Source organism: Elephas maximus, chromosome 11 (genome assembly GCF_024166365.1).
Source record: "Elephas maximus indicus isolate mEleMax1 chromosome 11, mEleMax1 primary haplotype, whole genome shotgun sequence".
Taxonomy (NCBI): domain Eukaryota; kingdom Metazoa; phylum Chordata; class Mammalia; order Proboscidea; family Elephantidae; genus Elephas; species Elephas maximus.
In genome coordinates, this window is record NC_064829.1 from 58,302,864 (window position 1) to 58,324,742 (window position 21,879).

General features: G+C 44.6%; 1 protein-coding gene across 1 annotated transcript in view; it reads right to left on the reverse strand.

Moving 5' to 3' along the window:
- Positions 1–3,926: 3,926 nt before the first annotated feature.
- The window catches only part of MYO5B (myosin VB), a 535,083-nt gene continuing 517,130 nt past the window's right edge, over positions 3,927–21,879 (reverse strand). Inside the window, exon 40 of the transcript XR_007519178.1 lies at positions 3,927–3,936. The gene's annotated coding sequence lies outside the window, so the exon portion shown is untranslated. The remainder of the gene's footprint in view (positions 3,937–21,879) is intronic.

Genomic DNA, 21,879 nt, shown 5'->3' on the forward strand with positions numbered 1-21,879 from the left:
TAAGCCAGTTACAAAAGGACAAATACTGTATGAGCCCACTTATATGAAACAGGCAAATGTATAGCAACCAAAGAGCCCTGGTGGCACAGCGACTAAGAGCTAGGCTGCTAACCAAAATGTTGGCAGTTTGAATCCACCGGCCACTCCTTGACACCGAAGTTTATTAGTAGTTGGGAAGAACGACTACTTCCCAGGGGAAGGGGCAGAAGGGAAGGGAGAAAAGGGAGTCATTGCTTAGGGGACACTGAGTTTCTGTTAAGGGTGGTGGAATAATTTGAAAAAGGACAGTGGCGATGGTTGCACAACATGATGAAAGTAGTCAATGTCACCGAATTGTACAGGTAAAAATTCTTAAGTTGGCAAATGTTTGGTTTTACATATATATAAAACCAAACCACAATTTAAAAAAAAGAATCTTAGATGAAGAAATACTTAAAAAAAAAAATTCTTTTCTATGTTTCAGCTGCAGTGCTTGAACAAACATCAGTGAAACCTCGTTAAACTGGAAGTTCTCCAGCTTAGGGCTCTGCTCCTCAGGGCACAGGGCCTTCAGGACTGGCAGGAGCTCCTGGGAAACCAGAGGGGCAGAAACAGAACCCAGCCACTGCAGACTCTAGCTTATAATGACTCCTGTGGTCAGACGTGCGTGTCTGGAAGTGGGAATGGCAGGACGACCTGCCAGGTCTGTGTCTGGGATAGGGATCCCGCAGACAGGCCTCCAGGGTGCTGGTGTGGTAAGTTTGGAGCTGGGTGGGTAATTTCCCCAGGGGGGATCACAGAAGAGTGAGAGTTGGAGCTAGAGGGGCCCATGGAGGTTAATGAGTGTGGGTTCCTTTTATAGATACGGACACTGAGGTCTAGGAAGCTGAGTGAAATGACTTGCCCGGTCCACGTACTGGCAAAGGAGGGGTACCTAATTCATTGCTTTTTACTCACCATACCCTGCTTGAACTTGCACAGAGCCAATTTGTACCAGAGAGCTATTTACACAATTTGCCACAAAAATTCACCTGCCAGACGAACCGTTCTGTTTATCTCACAGCTGTGAAATCTCATTCACCAGGCAGAGTGATTGTCTCAGGGTCAGAAGTATTTCAGCAGAGCTAGTGAAAATCAATCTCACACTTACTGAAATGAGAGAGGTGCACGTTCTTTCCAGTTATATGCAAACCCCGACAGTATAGGTCTCAACATGCCAGGGATCTCTGTCCCCCCTAGAGATGGAGAATGAAGACAGCCCAGAGAACAAAGCCAGAAGATACAGAGAGACTGAATTCTGGTGATATTGTCTGAGATCCTGGATCTAGCTTCACCTGAAGTTCTCCCTGGACTTTTCAGTCATGAGAGACAGGGAATAACCCTTTTAACATAATAACTAGATTCAGATTTTCTGTCATTTGCAGTGTACACTGGGGTGCCAAATGGGCTATCCCCAGTTATTTCTTTTTCTTTAAAATATTTTATTGTATTTTAGGTGAAGGTTTACACAGCAAATTAGGTTCCCATTTAACAATTTTTATGCAAATTGTTCTGGGGCCTTGGTTACAATTTTCACACTATGTCAGCATTCTCATTATTTCCATTCTGTTTGCTCTGTTTCTGTTGATCTAGCTTCCCTTCCCCTCCTTGCCTTCTCATCTTTGCTTTTGGGTAAATGTTGACCATTTGGTCTCATATAGCTGATTTTTTTAAGGGAGTATGTTACTCAGGAGTGATATTGTTTATTTTATAAGCCAATCTATTATTTGGCTGAAAGGTGAATCTCCAGGAGTAGTTTCAGTGCCAAATTCAAAGGATGCCTTAGGGCAATAGTCTCAGGGGTTTCTTTAGTCTCTGTCAGTCCAGTAGGTGTGGCCTTTTTTAGGAATATGAATTTTCTCTCCTTTTCCTCCCATTCTATCTGGAACCTTCTACTGTGTCCCTGCTTAGAATGATCAGTAGTGGTAGCCAGGCACCATCTAGTTCTTCTCATCTCAGGTTAGAAGTGACCGTGGTTTCATGTGGCCTGTTAGTTCTATGGGCTAGTTTCTTCTTTGAGTCTTTGGTTTCCTTCATTCTCTTTTGCTCCATATGAGTAGAGACCAATAGTTGTATCTTAGGTGGCTGCTTGCAAGCTTTTAAGACCCCAGATGCTACTCACCAAACTAGGTTGTAGAGCATTATCTTTATGAACTATATGCCAGTTGTTCCATGAGATTATGGTTCTAAGCCTTTTTAACTCGGGTTTTTTTTTTTTTTTTTTTTTGTACTTTAGATGAAGTTTTCCTGATCAAAGTAACTTATCAACTTATCAACACTCTCCCTTCTCAAACTTGGGTTCCCTATTATCAGCTTTCCTGTCCCCTCCTGCCTTCTAGTCCTTGCCCCTGGGCTGGTGTGCCCCTTTAGTCTCGTTTTGTTTTATGGGCCTGTCTAATCTTTGGCTGAATGGTGAACCTCAGGAGTGACTTCAGTACTGAGTTAAAAGGGAGTCCAGGGGACATACTCTTGGGGTTTATCCAGTCTCTGTCAGATCAGCAAGTCTGGGTTTTTTTTTTTTTTTTTTTTTTTGTGAGTTAGAATTTTATTCTACCTTTTTCTCCCTCTCTGTCTAGGACCCTCTATTTGTGATCCCTGTCAGAGCAGTCAGTGGTGGTAGCCAGGCACCATCTAGTTGTACTAGACTCAGTCTGGGGGAGGCTGTGGTAGTTGTGGTCCATTAGTCCCTTGGACTAATCTTTCCCTTGTATCTTTAGTTTTCTTCATTCTCCCTTGATCTCGAAGGGGTGAGACCAGTGGAGTATCTTAGACGGCTGCTCACAAGGTTTTAAGACCCCAGACGCTACTCACCAAAGTAGACTTAGAATATTTTCTTTATAAACTACATTATGCCAATTGAGCTAGATGTTCCCTGAGACCACAGTCCACACAGCCCTCAGCCCAGCAATTCAGTCCCTCAGGGAGTTGGATGTGTCTATGGAGCTTCCACAGCTTTGGCTTGTACAAGTTGTGCTGGCTTCCCCAGTATTTTATACTGTCCTACCCTTCACCAGAATTACCACTTATCTATTGTCCAGTTAGTGTTTTTCCATCCCCACCCCTCCCCTCCCTCATAACCATCAAAGATTGTTTCTTTCTGCATGTAAACATTTTCATGAGTTTTTACGGTTGTGGTCTTATACAGTATTTGTCCTTTTGAGATTGACTTATTTCACTCAGCATAATGCCCTCCAGATTCATCCATGTTATGAGATGCTTCCCAGATTCATTATTGTTCTTTATTGTTGTGTAATATTCCATCGTGTGTATGTACCATAGTTTGTTTATCCATTCACCTGCTGATGGGCATCTAGGTTGTTTCCATCTTTTGCCATTATGAAAAATGCTGCAATGGGCATGGGTGTGCACATGTCTATTCATGTGATGACTCATTTCTCTAGGATATATTCCTTGGAGTAGGGTTGCTGGATCATATGGTATTTCTATTTCTAGCTTTCTAAGGAAGAGCCATATCATTTTCCAAAATGGTTGTATCATTTTGCATTCCTACCAGCAGTGCATAAGAGTTCCAATCTCCCCACAGCCTCTCCAACATTCGTTATTTCCTGTTTTTTTGATTCGTGCCAGTAATGCCAGGGTGAGATGCTATCTCATTGTTGTTTTGTTTTGCATTTCTTTAATGGCTAGCGATTGCAAGCATTTCCTCACGTTTGTTAGCCATTTGAATGTCTTCTTTGGCGAAGCATCTGTTCATTCCCTTTGCCCATTTTTTTAATTGGATTATTTGTCTTTTTGTTGTAGAGGTATTGGATTTTCCAGTAGATTTTAGAGATTATACTTTTGTCTTATTTGTCATAGCTAAATTTTTTTCTTCCCAGTCCATAGGTTCTCTTTTTACTCTTTCAGTGAAGTCTTTTGATGAGCGTAAGTGTTTAATTTTTAGAAGACTCCAGTTATCTAGCTTATCTCCTGGAGTTTATGTGTTGTTGGTTATATTTGTATCCTGTTGATGTCGTGTATTAGGGCCTCTAGCATTGACCTTATTTTTTCTTCTACGAACTTCATAGTTTTTGGCTTTATATTTAGGTCTTTGATCCATTTTGAATTAGTTTTTGTGTATGGTGTGAGGTATGGGTCCTGTTTCATTTTTTTTTTTTTTTTTTTTTTGCAGTTGGACATCCAATTTTGCCAGCACCATTTGTTGAAAAGACTGACTTTTCCTTATTTGATGGACTTTTGGGCCCTTGTCGAAGATCAGGTGATGGATTTACAACTCAGTTCTTAATTCGGTTCCATTGATCAATGTATCTGTCATTGTACCAGTACCAGGCTGTTTTGACTACCATAGCTGTATAGTAGGTTCTGAGGTCAGGTAGTTCAAGTCCTTCTCCTTTAATTCTTCTTCTTCAATAGTGCTTTACTTATCCGGGGCTTCATCCCTTTCCATATAAAGTAAATGATTAGTTTTTCCATCTCTTTAAAGAATGTCATTGGTATTTAGATCGGCGTTGCATTGTATTTGTAAATTGCTTTGGGTAGAATTGTCATTTTCACAATGTTGAGTCTACCTATCCATGAATATGGTATGTTTTTCCATTTATGTAGATCTCTTTTGGTTTCTTTCAGTAGCGTTTTGTAGTTTTCTTTGTATAGGTTTTTATATCCCTGGTTAGATTTATTCCTAAGTATTTTTTTTTTTTAGAGGCTATTATAAATTGTATTGTTTTCCTGATTTCCTTTTCATCATTCTCTTTATCGGTATATAGTAATCCAATTGATTTTTGTATGTCTATCTTGTATCCTGCTACTCTGCTGAATCTTTCTATTAGTTCATGTAGTTTTCTTATGGAGCCTTTTGGGTTTTCTATGTATAGTATCATATCATCTGCAAATAGGGGCAGTTTAACTTCTTCCTCACCAATTTGGATGCCCTTTATTTCTTTTTGTAGCCTGATTGTTCTCGCTAGGACTTCCAGCACAATTTAACCTAGTTATTTTTGCCATCATTCTTTGGCTGAGATTCTTTTGCTCATTGCCCTCATGTTGACACACCTCCTGCCAGTTTTCCTCCAATGTTCACAAAGTTCAGCTTAGTTTACCAAAGACTTCTCAAACTTACTGTATTCCAGGCCCTGTTCTATGCTTTGGGAGGGAAACAAAGATTATTAGGACACAGTTCCTGCTTTCAAGGAATTTAGAGTCCACTGACAGACTCAGACCATGTTATTAAATAAACCAAAACATATAGCGATGTGCACTTATGCAAGGCCCAGAAACAGTACCTAGTAAGAAGGAATTCAATCTGAGGAGGCAAAGGATTCTTCTTGATCAAATGAAAGTGAGATAGCAAAGTAAGGTAGGAGGCAAGGTCATCTTGGGTGATGGGAGCTTCACTCCAACCTTAGTTGGCCTTGGTCCGAATGACTGGGGTGTCTAAGCATCCCTTCCCCATAGGCTAGTTCTTTCCAGTGGAGATGTCTTCTGTAGAGAAATGTCAGTCAAGTTCCTTGGGGGCTGAACCAAGGGCCATTTGGACAAATGGGCCATTCTGAGGTTTATAGCTTGGAAAAGAGATGAGTATTTAAAAACTTATATTTTGGAGGCTTAGATATTTGTGTGCATACATTTGAGTATTCTTATATGGAAAATAAGAATGCAGTGAATTTATTTTGTGTGATTTAAGAGAACTGATAGGAACAAGTATGGATAGACTTTGCTAGACCCTTTATAAGGTCTTGGCTCAGTTGTCTGACCTTCCCTCCCGTAATTCCTGATTCCACCTGTCTGTGCAACACTTGATGTGGGGGTGGTACTGAACTATTTGTTGTTTCCAGAACATATTGGACCCTCTTAACCCCATGTCTCTACAATGCTGCTCCCTCTTCCAGGAATATCTCCTTGTTCACCAACATGATGATTCATCCTCTACACCTCACCTAGAGTCCTCTTCTGGAGCCTTCCCACTCCACCTTCCCTTGAGACATATGTATTCCTCTTACGTCCCCATACTCCTTTATACTCACTCTATGGAGGAACAGGGAAGAGGGTGTGAGATCTAAAGACAGGCAAGCGTGAAATTGAGAAACAGTTCCTCCCTCATTAACACAAACTCACTGCCCCCTAAAATTCCCATCCAATCTTTCAAGTTGCTGTTGTCAATTCGATCCCATAGAGTTCTTAAAAGAGCATAATGCTCAAGGCAGACCTTTTTTACTAGTTAAATTACTACTCAGTTTTAAGAAGACTTCAGGGGATATTTTTGGTTCAAGATTCAAACATTATCTTGGGACAATAGTTTTAGGGGTTCATCCACCCTCCATGGCTCCAAAAAGTCTAGAGTTCATGAGAATTTTAAATTAAGTTCTGCATTTTTCCCCCTTTGGATCAGGATTCTTCTACAGAAAATTTGATCAAAATGTTCAGTACTGGTAGCCCAGCACCATCCAGTTCTTCTGGTCTCATGACAAAGGAGGCAGTTGTTCATGTAGGCAATTGGCCACTCATTCTATATCCTCCTCCTATTTCTGACTCTTCTTCCTTTGCTGTTCCAGGTGAATAGAGACCAATTGTTGTGCCTTGGATGGCCGCTTGCAAGCTTTTTAAGACCCCAGGCACTACACAATGAACTAGGAGGTACAACAGAAGCACTAAACATGTTATTAGGCCAATTAACTGGGATGTCCCAAGGAATCAAATCCAATGACGTGTTCAGTTGTACATAAGCAGCCTCATTAGCTACTTTTTTTTGTTGCCATAAGTATATCTATCATGCAACTTTCGCCAATTCAACTTTTTATTGGTGTACGACTTACTGGCAGCAATTACAATCATTGACTGTGCAATACAATAATCCACTATGCAATCCTAACCTTACCAAATTAACAAAACCCGTTGCTGTCAAGTTGATTCCAACTCATAGCAACACAACAAGACAGAGCAGAACTGCCCCAGAGGGTTTCCAAGCAGAGGCTGGTGGAGTCGAACTGCTGACCTTTTTGTTAGCAGCTGGTCTCTTAACTACTGCACCACGAGGGCTCCATTCTACCCTTAGTCAATTCGATTTTTCTATCACCGTTAATTGCCCTTTTCTCCCTCCCTCCCGCCCCTGGTAACCACTAATAAAATTTGGTCTCCATACATTTGCCTTTTCTTGTCTTTTTATATAAAAGAAGGCAGAGATTGGATTTTTATGTCAAATCTCCCAATATGTAAATACGGGCAGCTGATTAGAATATTTAAAAGATGTTGTATGCACCTAATAAAAGAACAGGAGAGAGACCCTAGAGATCATCGTGCTGAATCTATCATTTTGGAGACAGAAGTTGGAAGTCTAGAGGAAGAAATGATTTGCCAAGATGATACCAAAAGTTGGACCATCATCTAGACCTGCTGACTCATGGTGTGGTTTTATTCATTGGCATTCAACTGATGGCTCTTCCAAATAACTAGAAAATATTTAGTTCACCAGATCTTCCCTCTTTCTTTGTCTCTTCCTCCCTCCTTTTTTCAGGTATTCATTCATTCATGTATATGTCCATTTCATTATTTTCTAGACAATTTTAATATTTAATTCCCCTGATTCAGGGGTTATTTTGGAGAGTATTTCTTAATTATAAGTAGTTAAGATTTTCTAAGTATACTTTTATATGTATTTCAAATTTTATTGGCTACATTGAAAATTTTGGATTGTAAAATCTCCACTTTTTATATTTTACTGAGGCTTCCTTTGGAGCCAAATATGTGACTGGTTTTAATAAACATTTCAAGGGCAAAATAAAATAATGTTTATTCTCCAGTGGCAAGGCACTGAATTCTATTTATGTATTAAGTCAAGCTTGGTAGTTGTAATATTCAGATTCTCTATGTAATTTATTTTTGTTTTACTGTGTCTGTCAAATTCAGAAGTAGGTATATTTGAAAGTATTCTACTATATTGTGTGTGTGTGTGTGTTCTTTAAATTAAGTCCTTGTATTTCTAGGAGTTTTTGTTTTACGTATCTTGTAACCATACAATTTGGAGTATCGAAATTCATAGCTGTTATATTTTCTTCAAAATGTGGCTTTTATCATAATGTTCCTCATAGTCCTGCCTAATGATCTCACTTGAAATTCCACTTTGTCTGATATTAGTATATCTATTCCTGCTTTTGTTTTTTATTGTATCTGTTTAGTATCTTTTTGTCCATTCCTTTATTTTCTTTAAGGATGTCATTATTTTAACATAAACTATACATGATTATTATAAAAAATTTAAAAAATACATAAAAGTGAAAAAGAAAGCAACAAACTGCCAAAAATTCTACAACATAAAAATTATTGCTGATGCTATATGGTCCACAGCATTTCAGGCATCTCTCTATGCATGTGTAGAGAGAAGAATCTGGAGCAATGTTGGCAGAGAGACAAAGAGACGCTGAAGCAGGTGGAAACAACTGTATAAGGGTGGTATCATGCTATATGTGACTTTAAAAAAAAAAAGTATCGCATTTAATTTTAAACAAATTCAATAGGAACAAGAGCTATGTCAAACTCTCTTTCAGATTATTCTTCCCTACAAGGGAAGTAAATTCCTAGAAGATGCCACTAAATATAAGGGAATTTAAGAAGTTGGAATCGTTGTATGTGTGTGTGTGTTTTAACGTATGTTTCCATATAGCAGGAGTTGATTAATGACTTGCTAGGAAAGATATGGGGTTAAGACTTAGACACTTCCTCCATCCTGCCCTCTCCTTCCTTCCAAATTTGGTGCTTATATTATTCTTACATTGTTGGAGTTTACACCATTTACGTTATGTTCTGAAAACATAATTTTCTCGGGTGTCTAATAGTATTCCCATATTTAAGCAAATTCCGTGCTCACCACCAGGCCTATTTCTATTGCTTTGGATAATAGGGCTTGATTTCAATCCACCCTTTGGTTAGCTAGGAAACCCTGGTGGTGTAGTGGTTAAGTGCTATGGCTGCTAACCAAAAGGTTGACAGTTTGAATCCACCAGGCGCTCCTTGGAAACTCTATGGAGCAGTTCCACCCTGTTCTATAGAGTCGCTATGAGTTGGAATCGACTTGATGGCAATGGGTTTGGTTTGGTTAGTTAGTTAGAGTTCACCATCAAGTCAGCTTCTTTAAAGGGCTCATAGATGCTGTATTTTCTGAGTCCTTTCTTGTCTGAAAATATAGGCTCTTGCCTTTATACTTAAACTCCAACTTGGCTGGGCAGAATTCACTTGGATCCTACTCCCTTTTCCTTGTAGACACCTTTGTCTTCTGGCACTGGCTGCTGCTGGCTGGAAAGACATCTAAAACCTGACTTATTTTTCCCCTTGCAAGTGAACTTTTTTTTATTCTGGATGCTATATATACATATATATACGTATATATATGTGTGTATATATATATATATATGCCAGAATGGGTTTGAAGGTTTACTGTTATAAATTTTCCCGGTAAAAGCTATGCGTTTTCAATCTTGCAGATTTAGTCTTTGTTCCTTGATTACTAATCAGGATGAGTATCTTTTCATACTTTTATTCTGAATTTTCATTGTTTATAATTTGCCCATTCATACATTTTGCACAGTTTTCTTTAGGGCTGTATTATGGATTGAATTGTGTCCCCCCCAAAATATGTGTTGTAGTTCCTAACCCCTATGTCTGTGGTGGAGCCCTGGTGGCATAGTGGTTAAGCGTTCAGCTGCTAACCAAAAGGTCGGCAGTTTGAACCCACCAGCCACTCCTTGGAAACCCTGCAGGGGCAATTCTACTCTGTCCCATAGGGTCTGTATATGTTGGAATGGACTTGATGGCAATGGGTCTGGTTTTTGTTGTTTTTTTTTGGTTTTATGCCTGCGGTAGGAGCCCTGGTGCCACAGTGGTTAAGCGCTTGGCTGCTAACGGAAAGGTGGGTAGTTTAAACCCAGGAGAAAGATGTGATGTCTGCTTCCATAAAGATTACAGCCTTGGAAGCCCTATGGGGCAGTTCTACTCTGTCCTATAGGGTCACTATGAGTCAGAAGGCAACAGTTTTTTTTTCTTTCCATTTTGTTTTGTGATTGCCTGTGGTTATAACTTCATTTGGGAACGGGTTGTCTTTGTTATGTTAATGACGCAGGATTAGTGTAGGATGTCTTGTGTCAATCTCTATTGAAATATATCAAACCAAACAACCAAACCCTTGCCTTTAAGCTGATTCTGACTCAAAGCGACCCTACAGGACAAAGTCTACTGCCCCGTAGGGTTTCCAAGGAGCGCCTGGTATATTCAAACCGCCAACCTTTTGGTTAGCAGCCATAGCTCTTAACCACTATGCCACCAGGGTTTCCCTATTGAGATATAGAAATTAAACAAGCAAGCAGAAACCGGAGAAGATAGCTGCCATGTCACGTGAAGATCACCAAAGAAGCCAGGAACAAGGACCTCCCGGAGAGCTGACAGAGAAAGACTTTCCCTGGAGTTGGCACCCTGAATTTGGACTTCTAGCTGCCTCAACTATGAGAAAATAAATTTCTATTTCTTAAAGCCACCCACTTGTGGTATTTCTGTTATAGCAGCACTAGATAATCAAGACGGGCTGCTTGTCTTTTTCTTATTTAATTTTTAAGGACTTTGTATATTCTGGATACTAATTTTGCATTAGTTAAATGCATTGCAGATTCTTTTCCTAGTTTCAGCTTTTTTAAAATTTTTATCGTGGTAAGCATACCCATAACACAACATTTGCCATTTCCATTTATTACCTGTATAATTCAGTGACATATTCATTGTATCTCTTTACTTTTTTATGGTATTAAAGTTCAATCAAATCATTCCATTTTCACTAATTTGTTTGTTTTCCTTTCTTTTTTTGACTCAGGAGCCTGTGTTCTCTGGGCTGTAAGAAGGGTAGCAACCTGTGGCACTTAAGCTCAAGCTTCGGTTTTATCATTTGTAAAATGGAGATAATTTTAATTTCGATTTCATTGGTGCTTACCTATGCCTTCCTTTCCCATTTGACCTCATTCAATCCTCAAAGCACTTCGGTGGAGGTAGATATTCTTCCTATTTTACAGATGATGAAACTGAGCCTCATGAAGATTAAGCAACTAGTGAAAGGTGACATTATAATAATACGCCACCCATTTAACCTCACAGGGCTGCTCTAAAGATCAAGTGAGATGATAGATGGGAAAGTGCTCTGAGCACAAAGCTGAGTTTGCGTAACTATTGAAGAGAGCTGTCCTGGTAAGTTGTATCACACCTGCCAACCCCTGCCAGTTCCCAGCAAACCATATAACCAAGAAGAGAGGAAAACATTTGCCACGCAGATATATTTGCCATCGTTGTCATGGTTGTTGCCATCATTGTCATCCTTGCTGCCTCTAATGACTGTTTATTGTGTGCTAGGCTTTGAAAGCACATTTGCACATTTGTTTAGCTGAGACTGAGGCTCTTCGACCACAATCCACTGGCCACTCCCTCGCCAACACCAATCTCCCACTCCCATTCCCTCCCTCAGAGCCTGCCCCTGTTTGGAGCTTTTCAAGCAGGTGCACACACTCCCTCTTTTGTACTTACCGTTCCTCCTGCCTGGGACAGTCTTCCCCCCAGGAGCTTTTGTGCTCTGTGCCCTAGTTTCACTGTAGTCTTTTTTGAAAGAGGCTTTCTTGACCAATCATCTGACACAGCACGGCCCCTGGCCCCAGTTACGTTCTACCTCCTCTTCTAGCTTTACTTTTCTTTACTGAACTTATCCCTGCAATGAAATTGTTCACTGCAGATTAGTAAATAAGCACAATCAAGCCTGTGCATACCCTGCTGGTTGGGTGATCCATCCCTGTCAGTAGTTGTTATGTTCTATAAAGTCCTCAGGACACTGAACTAGGAATCCTGAGCCAGCTGTGCTTGATGTCAGTTGGGAATGTGCACGTGAAAAAGGTAATTCAGGTTTTCACCATTCTGCACAGGAGTGTATCTGTAAAGGACTGTGGAGGTGCTACAAGTACTGATTTTAGGGTTACAAATAAATTTTAACGACTAGGTGAATTTGCAAATTCAGACTCCACGAATAATCAGCACTAACTTTATTTATTGTCTATTTCCTCCATTAGAATTAGCTCCGTTGGGGGTGGGGGGCAAGGACCTTTTGTTCACTGCTGCAGCCAGTACCTAGAACAGTGTCTGGCACACGGCAGGACCTGGATAAGCATTTCTTGTGGGTGAAACAAGTAGAATCCACCATTGCTGATGAACACAGTCTTCGTAATGATCAAATCACCGACCCCCATCATTCTTATTTCCACCTATAAATCTTTAGAGGCTCCTGTATCCACACAGACCCAGTCACCCTCTAACCCAAGGTGACCAGGGAAACCCAGTGAATGAACTTTTCAGAGAGAACTGTGACCAGCTCTCACATAGGCTCCACTCCAGAGCCCTGCTGGGAGTGGTGGCAGGCAGCCCCCCTTTCCGCCACCTGTGTTGGATGTGGCACCTGCAGACAGGGACTCAGAAAGCTCCAACGCTGCTGTGAAGCCAGCTCAAGGAACAGTCAAGTGTAGACAGTGGAACTAAGGAAATGCAAGAGGAATAATATCGAGTGAACCAGCGAGAAAGCACATGAGTCAGTCCTGAGGCATCCCTGCAAGAAACTGGGGGTTTTTTAAAGGAAGGAAGAAACATTTAAGTAAAATCACCTTAGTTCACCTTCTTTGTCAAGTGCCATTTGAGGCAGGTGAGAGCATTTAAGTGGAGTTTCCTGGGACAATCTGCTGACTTTATAGGAAACAAATGGCCTCTCAGCTGGAGGAGGTGTATATCACCTGCATTCAACTCCTGGGTCTCGACTCAGAGGCTTATAAAAAGCTTTATTACCTTGGCTGATCTCCTCATCTTCCTGACAAACAATAAATACCTGTAAGACAGGGAACAAAGGGGCCCCCAAATCTGCAATTCACATAAACAAATTAAAGTAACAGAGTAACAGGGAATGGGCCAGGGCACAGAAACAAAGCCATTCCCCAGAACAATAGGGCAGGGTATTAGAAAACAGCCCAGAAACTTCCTTAAAGTTGTCTTTCAGAAGCAGCTGGATGAAACCAGCCCCAGAGACATGGGCAGAACATCCACCTGTGACCACTGTGTGACCTTCCACCAGGGGCAGTGAAGGGCTGCAGCTGGGGAATCAAACTTGGGGAATGAGAGACCGTGCAGGCGCGACACCCCATAATAAGTCCTAGTATGAATCCCAGAGGCCTCCGGGACAGGAGCTATCTTAAAGCCACCTTAGAAAACTGCTGCGTGCACACCTTAGTTAACCTATCCCTGCCCAAAACGGGCTACTTGCCAGAAAACCCCGCCTATGCCTCTGAATAAACATGAATCTTCTCCACACCCTTCACCCCTGCTCAAGAACTTTTAAAAGCCCATGCAAATCCTTTGTTCTGTGGGTTGGGGGGAGGTGGTGGTAAGCGTTGCTAGGCCCTCCTTGTCTCCACTTGCAAGCCTCTTCAATAAAGCTTTGCTCGTGTGGAAAACTCTCCATGCCTCACCTGCTCATTTCTGACCAGTGAGAGGCAAGAACCTTATTCAATTCTAGCAACATCTGTAGCTGAGAAGAAGTGGTGGAGGTAGGTGTGGGTCTGCTGCCTGCTCATTCCACTCTGAGTCCTCCTGGCCTCTATGGTCTGCCTCCTCCCTGTCACCTAAGTTAGTGGAGGTGGAAGGAGCCCAAGGCTAGTGGAGCTAGGTCTGGTATCACAGTTGCCAAAAACGCCAAGTCATTGGCTTGGTCCAAGACCCAAATCTTCCTCCCTCTCTCCCCACTACTAGTCATTTCTGGAATCTACGAGGATAGGCTTCTCTATAAGTGCGCTGGGCCACTTTTCCCTTGCTTTTGATTTTATGATTTTTAATCTGGTGAAATGAGCTTAAAAATAGTATGTCTCTATGTCATGGTTTATACAGGATCGTCCTATTTTATGCTTGCTGTCCAGGTGTATTTTGTTATTCATTCATTCACCATTTGTTTATTGTGGTAAAATACATATAATAAACCATTTGCCATTTTAAGTGTATGATTCAGTGACATTAATTACACTCACCATGTTGTACAACCATTGAAGCCTCCGCTGAGACGTCCCCTGCTCCATCGTGGTTCCCCAGCCCTAGCAGCCCACCAAGTTGTGGCTTTTAACTGTGTTTTGGCCCCCCCATGCTGTGGCCCTACCTGCAGTTTGATTTTCGCACCAGAATCCCGTGCATGCGTAAACCAGGATTTTGGCACATGCGCAGGACCTGAAGAGCTGTGTCATCAATCTGATCTTGGATCTGAACATCACCAACACGATTCAACATCTGGACCTTCAAATGTGGACATGGGCGGGCTAAGGGTGGAGAGTTCCAGGCACCAAACCCAACCCCCAGACACCATTGGAAATAAAAAGCTCCCCAACCCCCTCAGACAGGGAGTGAGGGGTCTTTTGGCTGCTAGGTCCCACGCTGCTCGTTTTCGCAAACAATAAATTGCCACTTTGTTTCCCTTGGAACTGGTGATATGGTGTTTGTCTTATTTCTATCAGCTAATAGACAGGACAAGAAGCCGTGTTCAGTTACACCATCACCACTACCCATTTTCAAGTGTTTTTCATCCCCCTAAACAGGTAAAGGAAACCCTAGTGGCGTAGTGGTTAAGTGCTACAGCTGCTAACCAAAGGGTCTGCAGTTCGACTCCACCAGGTGCTCCTTGGAAACTCTACGGGGCAGTTCTACTCTATTCTGTAGGGTCGTTGAGTCAGAATCAATTTGAAGGCAATGGGTCTGGTTTTTTGTTAAACAGATAAAGATAATGAGGGGGGCCTAGTGTATACTCAAGAAACCCTGTGGTTAAGTGCTTGGCCTCTAACCAAAAGATCAGCAGCTCCTCAGGAAAAAAGACCTGGTGATATGCTCCCATAAAGATTACTGCCTAGGAAACCCTATATGGCAGTTCTACTCTGTCCTATAGGGTCACTATGAGTTGGAATAGACTTGATGGCACACAACAACAAATAGAAATGCAGTGCCACTTAAGTAACAACTGCCCTCACCCGTCCCCCTAGCCCGTAGCCACTAATAAACTTTGGTCTCTATGCATTTCAGGTGTAATTATTAATAGCTCCCCTTTCACTATCAAATGTGTCCTGGTGTGAGCCATATATTTTATAGTCACTCTGGTTAAAAGGGTTATCAAACCTCCTGCCTGGGAGGGGAAAGAAGTCAGCCTGGGGCAGCCTGAAATGGGAGAAAGGTTGTCCTGCCCTTGGTCTGGCAGATGGATGGGGCTGACAAGACTCCTGGCCTTTTTGGAAAGAGCTGGGCCCCACCTAGTCTGGATCTCACCCCAGACATCTCCAGAGTCCTGCGTTGCCTATCTGGTCACAGAAGCACTCTGGGGTCAAATCCAGGACTCTCAGCCCAGACCAGAGCTCTTCCCCAGGAACCTGTGTAAGTTAGAGGAAGTGGTTAAAGGGGGTGTTGCATGTAACTGCAGGGGTTCATGGACTAACTTCCCAGGCTGAATGGGTAGGTTCCAGGGAGGAGGTCACAAGTTCGCCACCACATGAAGGCTGGTGGGTGTAGAGATCACACTTATCCTGGGTGAGCATTACCCATAGTCCCCCTCCTCAGCAGGAACACATTTGCTTAAACCCCTTGAGGAAATGCCATGACATAAAACTTGGACTGGGGTCAATGAGTGAGCTCTGGACCCAACTTCAAAGTGCTTCCAGTGATACCCTCAAATTGCCGTGTGACCCTGGACAGACCACTTACTCTCTCTGGGCCTCAGTTTCCAGAACCAGCAAATGCAGCAATATTTGTCTTAATCACCACACAGAGCTATTATGAGGACCAAACAAAGACATGGACATGAAGGCATCCTGCAAACTGCACAACAAAAGGTATTTCCCATCATTCAGGTACCAGACCACATGGCTTCAAGACAGCTTCCTCACGGTTTTTTTTTTTTTTTTTTTCCTCTTCAGTGCCTTTAAAATAAACTCAGTGTCCCAAGGACTGATTTAGCTTCTTGATTGTCCAAAAGCCTGATGTTATCCTTTCTTCTACTGGCTGATCTGAGCGGTTTTCCAGAATGTAAAACTACATAGAAGTTGTAAACAAGTTCAAGTTGATTAACTCCAGGGGAGAAGTTGGGAGGACTGGGTTGGGGGATATGAGGATTTAAAGTTTCAGGAAGTTTTAGCCATCCTTGCAACTTTGCAACCCTGCTACAATGACTTACAGAGAAACTGTGGTAGGCCAGGACTAATTATATTGGTACTGGTGCTCTAGGCAGTATTTCCCAAAGCAGATTCCCTGGAACGCCAATCCTTTAAGATAAAAAATTTGTTCCCGCTGTATCCCTTTGGGAAGCTGCTGCATCTTCGTACTACCTCACCGTCTTAGACATGGCCAGCGAATAGTGCTGGCCTTTAAAAGCTCTAAGAAGCCCCACAGCTAAGAAACCTATAAAACTTTCACTCAGTATTTCCCAAACTTAATTCACCACGAGACTCCAGTCCTTATTTCACCCCGAGAGCTGCTGCAGAGACTGGGACAATGGCTGTTGAAGGGGCTGGATCCCGTGAGTGGACAAATTCGACAACAACGGCCCAGCTTGTTAGGGATCAGGCTTGTCCTGAAAAATCCAGCCTCAGGGTCTCAATAAGCACATGACCGCCTCTGGTTATAAGGGGTTTAAGTGTGGCTGGAGGCATTCACAGACCAGGGAGGGGGAAGGTCAATGGTTCAGGGCTGCCTCTGGATGCAGGAAGTCTTCTGGGGAATTCAGGAAGGACGTGAAGTGCCCCAGAAGACAGTCTGACTGGGATGGGGACAGGGGCAGGAGAAAGACATGGGTTTTGATGGGTGAGTTGAGGTCATTGTGCCAGGTGCCAGGGTCTGGTGGCAGCAGTAGCTGTGGTAAGTCTTGCTGCCTGTTCAAATCTTGCCTGCAACCCTGATGAGCTTGGTGACTCCAGGCAAGCCCCTCAGTCTCAATCACCCTCACTTACCTTATCTGATCAAGGGGATGGTGGTAACAGTACCTTCCTCATATAGTTGTGGGGAGCTCTGAAGAAGGCCTGTCAGAGCAAGCAATCAATAAATGTCAGTTATCAGCATTGGAGCCCTGGTAGCGCAGTGGTTAACAGCTCAGCTGCTAATCAAAATGTTGGCAGTTCGAATCCACCAGCTGCTTCTTGGAAACCCTATAAGGTAGTTCTACTCTGTCCTATAGAGTTGCTATGTGTCAGAATAGACTCCATGGCAATGGGTTATTAGCATTATGCAAATCCCTTTTTCCTTCTTTCTCCCCTTTAAAGCTGCCTCTTCCTCAGATGCCTCAATGGAATGAATACTGGAGTTGGCCCATTTGGGGTGGCTGAGAGGTGCCACTTTAGAAATAAGTGCAGTGTGGTCAGAAAGCATAAGTGCAGGGGTGAGGGTTTATCCCCAGCTCTTCCAGGTCCCTTCAGCTACCCTCACTACACTTCAAGTGTTCAGGGTTTGGGTCACCTGTGTTGCTCCAAATTGCTGGCTCAGAAAGTGTTTTGTTGTTGTTGAAAGAGCTTCTCATGGGTTTTCCAGCTGAGAAGGAGGTAGGTGGGTGGGTGGAGGATTGAGCAGTTTCCCTGGAGAGGACACACACTCACTCCATGGGGCCCTTCACTGTCCCTTTGCTTGGTGGCCAGTGGAGACAAACGCCAGGAGAGAGGTGAGAGGCTCCTGTGGCAGCTAGCAACTAGGGCAGCCCTGAGCTGAGGTGGGGAGGCTCTGGAGGGGCTGGGAAACCCTGCTGGCCAAAATTCTAGGGGCCCAGAATTCTCCCAGGAGAAAGAATCTTTGGACTGAAGCCACTGGGCCTCCGAACAGGTCCTCAACATGCAAATATGTATCTGGGGCAGGGTAACAGGTGTCCCACCTGATCGCTAACAATTATGGGGTCTGGAGAAATAGGACATGGTTGATGGATAAATGCTGGTGGGTGTCAGAAATGTTGGCAAGGCCGAGGACAGAGCTGGGTGGAACCACCCCAGTGGGCCAGATGGCACCAGGAAAGGAGGGAGGGGGCTACAGTAGATGGCAGTATCAAAGCCTGCCCTTCCACCCCAGCCAAGCTAGGTTTGGAATTCAGAGGCCAGAATCTGAGCTCTGGCTGGGCCATTAATTCAGGAGGAAAACTTGGTCCCGTCAATCAAAGATGGGAGCCCCTCATCGGTAAACTGAGGCAGCGGTTCAGATGTTCACTAAGGTCCACTAGGTATCTTAGGCCTCAGCGAGGACGCACTTCATCTGATTTTTTTCCTGGTTCTTTGGAGAGGAAGGCGACCACCTCAGTGAAGCACAAGGTGCCCCGCGGGGACCAGGCTGGGGTGAGAAGAGGCCCCCACTAAGAGCCGGTGGAGGTGATAGTGAGGAAACCCCAAGTCAAAGGAAGAACGCCCGCGGCTCTGGGCTTGGGGAGAGAGGTCCAGAGCCCCTGGCTGGAAACCAGGCCTGGCAGCCGGCACTGACGCCCCCGCAGCTCAGGGAGGGGAAGCGCGGGCTGGGCGGCCCCGCTGAGCGGTGGCCCGAGACCGGCGGCCAATCCCTGAAGCCCCTGCTCGCGCTGCCGGAGACTCCGCCCAGCCGGTCTCCCGCCCCCGGGTGTGGTCCTGGCTCGACCCCAGAGGGCTGAACAAGATGAAGAGGCCAGAGGGAGCGGTAGCCATCACTCATCAGCCGCCTCCCACACTGAACCGCCTACCACCCCTCAGGGGCCCTGAGCCCGGGAGTCTGCTGCCCCCAGGGACACCAGAAGGAGAGCCAGGTGAAGGGACAAGGATGCCTTCCTCCCCTCCTTCTCAAGAATGGAGCTCAGAGAGGGACCTCTGTGACCTTAGCCATTTTCTACCCACCCCTCCTCCCCAAAGCTGAGGGGCAGGATGGCTCATGGGAGCCCCCATCTCTGCAGGCATCTCCCACCTTCCTCCTTCTGCACTACTCTCTCTTCCCTTTCTCTCTTCCTCATCTCTTTTCCCCTCTTCCTCACCACCCACCCATATCTCCTCATCTCCTTTTCCCATCTCTGCTTCCTTCCCATCTCCGGCAAAGAAACCTAAGGCCCAATGTTTCCATTCCATGTTCTGTCCTCAGGGAGAATATCACCATTTTCCACATCCCTCTCCTCCCAAGGGGAATGGCCTTGTAATCAGGCAAACACTCTCTCCTGTTCTGGGGCCCTGCATGGGTTGCTGATGAGAGCCTCTAACACAGCTGCCCAGGTACCCATTCATAGAACTTAACATGCCCCGAGTTAGCAGAACACAAAGAAAGTCTACGTAAGCCTAGGTTTTCCTAGCCCTGACAGGTTTTTCTGGGAAAAGCAGAAGGATCAGGCTAGTGTAGAAATAAACGTTCAAGTTCTTAATCCTACAAATCTGGGGAGTCGGGGGTGTGCTGGGGGAGGAGCGTCTTGGAGCATTAGAGTGGGGTATCTGCAGATTCCTTTTTAGGACCTCCTAGTCTATTTCTGCTCATTTTTCTTAGCTGTAAAAGGCAGCATTTCTGCTCATTTTTCTTAGCTGTAAAAGGCAGCACTCAGTACCCTGGGAGGTCAGCAGAGCTTTGAGAATTTACAAAACAATGAGACACCACCAACCTGTGTGGGGTTTGACCTCCAGGAATGGCATCCAAGATGTGGGGTGTGGGGAGACCACCCTGCCTACAGCCAGCAAGTCAGGGCACCTGCTTTCTCTCCCAGCTCAGGGGCTGATGGGAGCCATGGGCAAGCCATTCCCCCCCGCCCCGGTCCTGGGCTGTGAGGTGGGCATTAAGCCTTCCAGTCCTCAAGTGATGGGATTCCATGTGGACGGCAATGGGGGTCTAGTACCCTCCAACACCATCACCACCGCTCTGATCACAGCCTCTGCATCTGTGCACTCTGTGTGCTTTTTCCTTCCCTTATATTTAGCTAAACTCATAGGAATGTTGCTAATAACCACCCTTCTCCTCATTTTTATTGTTGAAGATGCTCAGTAGGTATTTGGGGAATGAGGCCTGGCAGGATGTTCAGGACCTGAAGGGTTGGAGTCAGTATTGGAGGAGGAGCCTGGATATAGCACAGAGCCAGCTCCTTGAGGGGCCTCTGTGGGCACTGGGCCTCCATCACCAGGCTGGCTCAGGAGGCGTCTCCCTTATCCCCCTGTTCTAATTAGGGCAGGTACTCAGCCAGCTAGGGGGCAGGGGACAAGTTAAGGGGTGTTTCCTCTGGCCCAGGGCAGGGAGTGCAGCTTGGGGCACCACCTATGTTCTGGGGCGGTGGGGAGGGGAGTGTGTGGTGGGGAGTATGCGTGCTAGGCCTTCAGAGAGAAGCTGCAAATGCAGCCCCGGGCCCAGCATTCCAACTAGGAGATAAAGATTGAATGAACTGGGCATCAGACACTGCTCTAACCTTTTGAGGCCCATCTCAGAGCCACTTCTGCTATGACAACTCCTTCACGAGCAAAAAAACCAAAAACACCTTCCTTTGTTCTCTGCTTGGCCTGATCTCTCTTCTCTGCCTCACATAGTGCAGACCCTAAAGCGGATGACTCTCTGCCACCTCGCATTTCGTCATTTCAGGGCCTTTTCCTTGTGTTCCCAGATAGCCTGATTCCTTCAGAGAAGGGACCAGCATGTCCCCAACCTATGTGAACAGCAAAGGAGCCCTCAGAAGTACTGGAGTGTGGGTCTGTGGATCTGATGGTTACACACATGCCGGCCACACACACTGCACACCACCCTTCACCTGCAGGTACGCAGCCCACTCCTGTGTCCTGCCCATTCCTCACCTATCCCTCCCTGTCCAGTTTTTCTCCATACCCATCTATGGAAGCAATGCCTCTTCCCTGTGCCATTTGTTCAACTGTTCCTCACCCCTGCTGGCAACTTGATGAACATCAAACCCACAGAGGAATTTCCTTTCTTGCTTTTATTCAAGGAGAGACCATTCCTTCTGCTTCCCAGACACTGCCTGCCACTGTTGGTGATGAGGACACTGAGAACCTTGGAAGACCTGAGGGGCTTCTGAGTGGTCAGACATACTCAGGGATACTCAAGCATCGTTAGGTTTGGGGAATTTATTGCTTTCTGATGCTTTATAAGGTGAGAGCTCTCCTAGTTCACTGAGTTGCAGATGCTCATTCTTTTGGCATCGCTGAAAGTGGGCCACGTCTTACTCAACTGAAGTCAAGCACTTCCAGAGAGGATTGCATTCACTTGTTGGGCGCCTGGGCCACTTTAAATTCTTGGCTTGTTTTTTGGACCACATTGGTAGTGTGAATTCAGACTGCAACCTGTGTGAGGAGGAGCGGATGGTTCACATTTTCTGAGACTTCTTTCCCTACTCTCCACCCAGCACGCAGGGTGAGCACGAAGTCTCCTTGCTGTCCTTCACTCCATGGCAGGCTCATTTGTCACCAGTGCACTGAGGATGTAAGCCCTTTGGTGTCCTGGCTTTATGCACAATTCTCTTAAAAGACTCTCCATTTGGGGTTTACTTCTTGGTGATACATAAAATAATGTTATCTCACGGTCCCTTTAATTTGAAAAAATGACTTGTGGTTTCTCTATTAACCAGAATTCCCTGTCCTCTAGCCATTCCTGCTAACAGAGAGTTACTCTACTAGTAAACTGCAGGGTAGCTGTGGTAATTGGGAGTTCTTCTGTGGATCTAGAACAAGGCCCCTGAATTCCAGAGGGCAGTGCCAGGCCACCCGGATGTACCAAGTCTCCCCAGCAGGATGACTAAGAGAGCTCCACCAGAAAAGGCAAACAGGGACTGGCCACAGGACTAGGCTTGGCATGTAAGTCTTGGAATTCATGCCGCCCCAGCCCTGGCCAGAGGTGGCCCAGGATGAGGTGAACAGG